The sequence below is a fragment of the Amphiura filiformis genome, chromosome 2, assembly GCF_039555335.1.
Source record: "Amphiura filiformis chromosome 2, Afil_fr2py, whole genome shotgun sequence".
NCBI lineage: Eukaryota > Metazoa > Echinodermata > Ophiuroidea > Amphilepidida > Amphiuridae > Amphiura > Amphiura filiformis.
In genome coordinates, this window is record NC_092629.1 from 42,299,021 (window position 1) to 42,307,268 (window position 8,248).

Sequence of the window (8,248 nt, forward strand, 5' to 3'; positions counted from 1 at the left end):
TGCTTCTTCATTACTGGCTGACTGTATCAAGGATTCTCGAGTAATAATATACTATAGGATAAGCCACACGTTTGCGCAAATGAAGTAAGTCACACACTTCAATGCGCGTTCATGCATGCGCTGTGTAAGAGGTTGACCTGTGGAAGAGATGATGCATGTTTACATCATCGTATCCAAAAAAATTAAATATTGTGAAAAACGACCAACTACTATCATTATTGTGAAAAACCAAGTAGCTGAGGAGTTGGCTAAATAAGCTGTATTTTTGCCAGAAAGGGTCCGAATAATTGGCAGTCGATGTGCGCCATCTTGAAAAAATTTAGGTTACCAAACTCCCCAGCAACTGTCAGTCAAACTACCGTTAACTACGGGATAAGTCTGTTTCACTATTGAAGTAGTACGCACAACGTTGTCGTGCACATGTACGTAAACTTTAGGCTAAACGACTAGTAAGCGTTACTGGGGTACCAAACTCCTTAGCAACTGTCAATCAAACTGCCGTGAAGTGACTTGCTGCATTAGCTGTAGTGTTGCCATATGATTAGCAATTATTAACATCAATTTTCCTTCCTTATTAAAATTATTTATCTTTTTCAGCTTTTTTGTGGAATTTTTATTCTATAACTTAATTTAGCCAAATAATACAAGTTATTCCTTTCATTTCATGATCATGATGGTTTTTGAAAATCTCCTTGCTATTTGTTACTCATTTTCATGATTTAATTCCAGTATACAAGAGTCTACCCCTTATAATAAACAAGATAGTGTTCAATTAGATAAACTGAGCATGCCAGTGTACCAGAGTCTACCCCTTGTAATAAACAAGATTTAAGATAAAAACATCAGTGTTTACATTGACAAACTGAGCATGCAAGTATACTATAACAAGAATTTATTTGTCTTTAAAAAAAAAGACAAGTTCACGGATCAGGTGTATAGTACATGTACTTTGTGCTACTTTGGTGTAACATTTAATATTCATATCTAACCTACTCTGCACTTATTCAACAATAAATAAGTGATATGAGGCATATAAAGGGAGACACTGCTGCAGTGTCGGGGAGCTGAAAATTACCTTTGCCAACACCTCCAACCCCCGTTGCAAAGAATCAGTGTTTAACGTGCTGTTTCTGGTGTTGGATTTCCCATTGGATTTCCCATTGGGTGCTCCCAGGTGCGGGCTGGTATTTTACCAGAGTGAGGGAATGAGTCCCCTCTGCCTCCCTATAGCTCAGTTGCTGAACATGCCAGCTTTAGGGCGGAGGAAACCATCAGGTTCAACGGCCAGTATGTTCAAATGTCTTGGCCATTTGTTTTTGCTACTGTAACGATGTAGACAGTACAGCCAGCGACACAATCAGGATGAGATATTGCTCCGTTCTTTCTCCTTCTAGTTACTCATATCATGGTGTTCATTTGTTAGGTTAGGTTTAATACCAGGTCTTTCAAGAGCACTTGTGAGTTATGTTCCGGCCGGACTTTGTCCTTAAACTGCTGGAGAACAGTGCGGTAAGATCGGGTGCTGTTTTTCTGGTAGGGCTAGTTTAGTTCCAAGGTCCCTTTGCCATGACCATCAAGCTCCATCTTCATTTTCTTGAGTATTCTAAGGGGTCAAGGACGGTAGTGATTCTCTTCATATTGGAGTAGCCTATCTCAATGGCTCCGAATCTTCATCATGGGCCAAAGAGCGGAAGAGGAAGATTTACTTCTCAACGGTCATTAGGCTGGCGTTGAACATGTCATCATTGGTCATCCTTCCAACACTGGCCAACATGTTCCAGATCAGGGGCGAACTACTGCATATTGGTAGATCTCGGCTGCTGTGTGTCCAGAAATAAGCTGAAACAGGGCTGATCACCCGTAAAGCTGTTGGGACTGGACCAAAATAATTACCAACAACATTCATGATTTATACGAAAACTACAAGCAAATCTTCAAAAAAATACCGAGGGTAGATGAGCGGCAGTCTACTGTTGACTTCATGACGGACCAGCGGGAACTCGGCACACCATCACGAACTGTTGGCCCTGATTATTGTCGCCTGTCTACCTTCAAACCTCTTGTAATATCTACTTATAATGTTCGTACTGTAAATCAACAAGGGAAAATGCTTCAGCTTTTCATGGGCTGTGCTGATGCAAGTATTGACATTGCCGGAATTCAAGAACATCGTCTCATTACACCAAGCCCAACTGATGAACTTTGGTCAGATGATAGGAACTGGGTTTTAATATTCAGTTCTGCTACCAAGCAAAGGCACGCAGGAGTTGGGGTGGTCATGTCCAAGCACATTCACAGATGTCTTAAGAGTGTTGAAGCTGTTTCCGAGAGGATACTATTTGTAACATTCCATGGCAACCCTCAGCTTAGCATCACTGTTGTATATGCACCCACTGAGTGCTCAACATCTTCTGACAAGGAGGAATTCTATTCATCTCTATCTGATCACCTGGACGGTATAAAAAGACACAACAACCATCTCATCCTCGGCGATTTTAATGCCAGGATAGGAACAGATAGTCATCTTTCTCATCCTTGGGTCATTGGTCCACACTGCTACCATGATTCAACCAACGACAATGGTGTCTCACTTGTCAGGAGTACAATCTCAGACCGGCCCAGATGAGATTCCCCCAACCCAGGAACCGTCTCTGGACTTGGACCCATCCAGCTGGATCAACCCATGCACAGTTAGATCACATACTAATAAACAGCAAGTGGGTAAACTCTCTTCGCAACTGTCGACCATACAACTCAGTAGAAGTGGACTCCGATCATCGTATTGTGAGCATCCGTCTAGCTGCCAGTCTGCGAACTAGCAAAGTCCTTGCAAGAGACCAAAATTCAACTGGAAGAAGTTGCAAGATCCTGATACAAAGAAGGAATTTCAGCTGGAGCTATCAAACAGATTCCAGGTCTTTAGCATGGATGACACCACACCCATCTCTGATAGGTATGAGACCTTCGAAACAGCGGTTCGTGAAGTTGCTGAGAAAGTTATTGGAAAGCAAGAGCCATGCGGACTGCCAAATTGGGTATCAGATGCAACCATCAGACTTAAACTTGAAAGGGATGAGGCCAAAAAGCGGTACTCCATTTCAAAGTCTCGTCAATCTAGAGAAAGATGGAGGAACTTGAACACCAGCCTTAAAAACTCTTATAAATCTGATGAGCTTGCTACCCTCAATAAGCAGATGGAAGACCTGAAGCTGGCCGACGAGATGGGGAATTATACCACCACCTGGAAAATCATACACTCGCTTTCTGGGAAGAACTCAAGGAGGGGGTGAAAGTCAAAAAGAGAGACGGATCAGTTCCAACCAGTGACCATGAACTGCTTGAGGAATGGAAAGGATATTTTAGCTCACTCCTTAACAACGACAGTGGCTCAGCAGCTTCAGAACTTCCTGCACCCGCTGTTGAAGATCTTCCTATTATCACTGAGCCCCCAACTCGTGAAGAAGTAGTCGAAGCAATAGCAGCCATGAAGACCAACAAGGCAGCAGCATTGGACTGTGCTATAACTGCAGAAGCACTTCAGGGAGGAGGGGATAGCATGATTGATATGATTCTCGAATTCTGTATGGAAGTATTCTCAACGCTGACACCGCCACGTCAATGGGTCACGAATGTAATCATTCCTCTACCAAAGAAAGGTGACCTCTCTCTCATGACAAACTACCGTGGTATTTCGCTTATGTCCATTGCCGCAAAAGTGTACAACAAGATCCTTCTGAACAGGATCCGACCTCACCTTGATCCTCTACTGAGAAGCAACCAGGCTGGCTTTAGATCGGGTCGCAGTTGTGCTCAGCAAATACACATTTTGAGGAGGATCATGGAAGGCTTCAAGGAGTACCAACTTCCCTTAACAGTCACTTTTGTGGACTTTAAAATGTTTTCAGTGCTGCGGAATTATGGAATACCAAAGGTTGTGGTCAATGCCATCCAGGTGCTCTACAAGGACTCCAATAGTGCCGTTATGGTAGATGCCAGTATCTCAGAGCCTTTCCAAGTAACAACTGGAGTGCTTCAGGGTGATGTGTTGGCACCATTCCTGTTCATTATACTGGTAGACTACCTTCTGAAGAAATTGACGCTGGAATTGTTACCTACCCACGTCGGTCAAGCAGGTATCCTGCCAAGATGCTGAATGACCAGGATTTTGCTGATGATATTGCCTTGCTGGAATCTTCCATAGCCCGGGCCCAGTCACAGCTAACTAGGACTGCAACTGCAGCAGCAGATCTAGGCCTTGTCATCAGCGCACCTAAGACAGAATATATGACTGCAAACTGTAATGCCCAACCAGCACTTGAAGTCTATGGTAGTACTATCAAAGATGGGCTCTAGTATTGGAGACCTAAAAAGAAGAAAAGCACTAGCCTGGGCAGCTTTCTGGAAACTAGAGCGCCTTTGGAGAAGCCCGTCCCTGCCAATCGAAACAAAAATCAAGCTGTTTCAGACAACGTGTGTTACTGTCTTTCTGTACGGGTGCGAGTCATGGGTAATTACCAAGGACATGGAAAACAAGATCAATGCCTTTGCAACATCTTGCTACAGAGTCATGCTAAACATCAAGCGTGTGGATCGGATTCCAAATGAAACCATCTACAACCTGACCAACACCACTCCACTGGTTGCCAGAGTCAAGTTTCATCAACTCAACTTTCTCGGCCATATACTGCGTCTTGAAGATGGCGAGCCTGTGAAAGAATATGCCCTTTATACCCCACCACATGGGAAGAGCCGGGAAACCGGGACGGCCGCGCACACTGTACTTACAGTATGTCCAGCACCTCCTAGGAGATTATGAAGGGATGCTGCAGCCAAACAAAATTGTTTCGCTTGCCCAAGATCGCAACAGTTGGAGAAAGCTTGTAGTCGCCTGCTCCGCAGCCGACTGATGATGAGGCTTAATAATGATACCTGCGTCTTGACTCTGAAAAACATTTTTTTTAAACCTCATTTTGCATTTAGTTTTTAAGCCACCTACAGGATCTCATTTTGCATTTTGGTTTTTAAGCCACCAACACTACAGGAAACAAATGTGGCTATAACTACGAAGAAAATTGTATGCAAGATGCCTTATCACTAAAGTAAATAAATTACACAGCCATTTTGTCTTGCTAGCTTTTGTCAGGGATATTTTGTCTCATAGCCCTGCTTTTATGAACACCAATTATTATTTTGTAACAGACAATAGGCCTATATTATACAGGTTTATACACACATTGCTGGGTTATTACAAGAGTCAATATTCAATTAACTATAGATAATGGACTTAGTTTTGTGCAATGTAGTTATATTGAACTTTTTTTGAAGTAAATCGCCTGCTGCATAGTTTAACATGCAGTATACTGACCATGACCTGCCTAGTTTTGATTAACCAATCAGTTATGTGTATTGTCAGCATGTGATGGCTATAAGCCAATTGCAAACATGTTTATAAAAAAGGGCTAAAATTTCCTACACTAAACAGTCTCTTTGCCGGATTTAAGGGCTAAATCGTCTTTGTCACGTGAGGCAGGATTAGATAAAGGCATACAAACTAGGGTATGAGATATTAGGAATAGCCTCTTAACCACAGGGTTGGTGGGCTACTATATCTATTCAAGACACAGGATATGTAAGAGATAAACTGTGCATTTGAGATGTGGGGGCAAGTGGCATTATTTCACTGCCGTGAAGTCTACCCCTAGGCCCCTGGCCTTGTAATAAACAAGATTTAAAATAAATAGCGCCATCAGTGTTCACATAGATAGGCAACCGAGACTCGATAGGTAGTCCCACGATTACGCTAAAGCCATTGGTGGTTTATTTGTGTATTTCGTTTATTTGTGTATTTAGCGTTCTTGATGGAAAACCTGGGGTTTGGATGGTAGAAACACATTAGAAACAACGGGATAGTGAGGGGATGTATAGACGAATCCAATTTCACGCATTCCTATACCTCAATGACACCTATCCCACCTGAAATGTGAAATGATGCGTTCTCGGTGGGAATTTTAAACTGCATTCCATCGCCCGTGTTACACGCAGACAAAAGAATGATGAAAGTTTACAACATAATACAATATAACATCGATTTTTAAGCGGCTTTAATCCACCCAATTGGGCAGTCACAACACCACTTTGGTGCGCCGGGATCCAGTAATGGCCAAATGAATTCTGACCGTCACTTTGCTCGTTGGATTCGTCTATAATGCCTACAGAGGTTCCTCTCCGCTCATTTCCAAGTTCACCGGGATAGGGATGGGTAAAGAACTTGAATATTGCATAAAATTATCGTTCGGCGGATAACATTAACAAACCTTAGGATTTGATTTGTTATTTTTGTGAGGGCATCCAGGGACATGTTAGAGACAGACAACATAATTCAATGTGTACGTTTATTAGTTGTCCATTTTTATATAATAACATTAATATACAATATATTACATATCGCATTAATCTATATGGGGGAAATATTAATAACTTACAGACAAAAAACATACATTAATATTACATTTCTTTTGTGAGTTTGCTTGGTAAGTATGTTATTTCTATTCCTTTTTGGATAAACATGGCAAAAGATTTCATTTGAGATGTGGGGGCAAGTGGCATTATTTCACTGCCGTGAAGTCTACCCCTAGGCCCCTGGCCTTGTAATAAACAAGATTTAAAATAAATAGCGCCATCAGTGTTCACATAGATAGGCAACCGAGACTCGATAGGTAGTCCCACGATTACGCTAAAGCCATTGGTGGTTTATTTGTGTATTTCGTTTATTTGTGTATTTAGCGTTCTTGATGGAAAACCTGGGGTTTGGATGGTAGAAACACATTAGAAACAACGGGATAGTGAGGGGATGTATAGACGAATCCAATTTCACGCATTCCTATACCTCAATGACACCTATCCCACCTGAAATGTGAAATGATGCGTTCTCGGTGGGAATTTTAAACTGCATTCCATCGCCCGTGTTACACGCAGACAAAAGAATGATGAAAGTTTACAACATAATACAATATAACATCGATTTTTAAGCGGCTTTAATCCACCCAATTGGGCAGTCACAACACCACTTTGGTGCGCCGGGATCCAGTAATGGCCAAATGAATTCTGACCGTCACTTTGCTCGTTGGATTCGTCTATAATGCCTACAGAGGTTCCTCTCCGCTCATTTCCAAGTTCACCGGGATAGGGATGGGTAAAGAACTTGAATATTGCATAAAATTATCGTTCGGCGGATAACATTAACAAACCTTAGGATTTGATTTGTTATTTTTGTGAGGGCATCCAGGGACATGTTAGAGACAGACAACATAATTCAATGTGTACGTTTATTAGTTGTCCATTTTTATATAATAACATTAATATACAATATATTACATATCGCATTAATCTATATGGGGAAATATTAATAACTTACAGACAAAAAACATACATTAATATTACATTTCTTTTGTGAGTTTGCTTGGTAAGTATGTTATTTCTATTCCTTTTTGGATAAACATGGCAAAAGATTTCAAAAGTCCGTGTTTATACAACAACGCTAAATCCAAACGTTTAGGTTTTAAATATCTAAATACTTCAATACGTTTACTTGTAACATTTTTTAACACTTCTTAGTATTTACACAGTTGTGGTATATGAGGTAAATACTAAATCAAACAATTAACACTAAATTAAACACATAAACCCTCCTATAAACACGAAATAATCATACATAAAAGTGCATTTAAACGTTTGTTTTTAAAAACTATATACCCTGTTTATGAACTAAAACATCTATTATAACAGTGTTAAAAGTTAAGCACTACAAGATTGCTACATTATTGTTTAATGTTTTGAGTCATCCAGTAGTAAATTTAAAGTAATAAAATTTGAATCAAATCTGGACATACGGTACCAAAATTTACTGTAAGCAACGTTCACACTTCGGGTGGGCTGGGGTTAAAACCTGTTTTAGACTGCGTAGTGATTTGACTGGTGGTTTGTGTGATCACCTGATTATAGTCATCAATATGGATTTTTTTTTTGAACAAGTTCATTAGGAATGTTGATTTAAACTGTCAATTTTGTTCATTATGAACAATTCCAACTAAACATGATGGTGATTTAATCACGTTTTAATGACGTTTCACCACTACACTAGTGGTTTCATCAGACTGATCTGACTGTTTCCTTTTATGGGTGACAGGATGCACCGTAGAGGGCGTGATGAATTGGTCAAAGATGTTGTTGAGTGCGCAGGCCCCCTCGT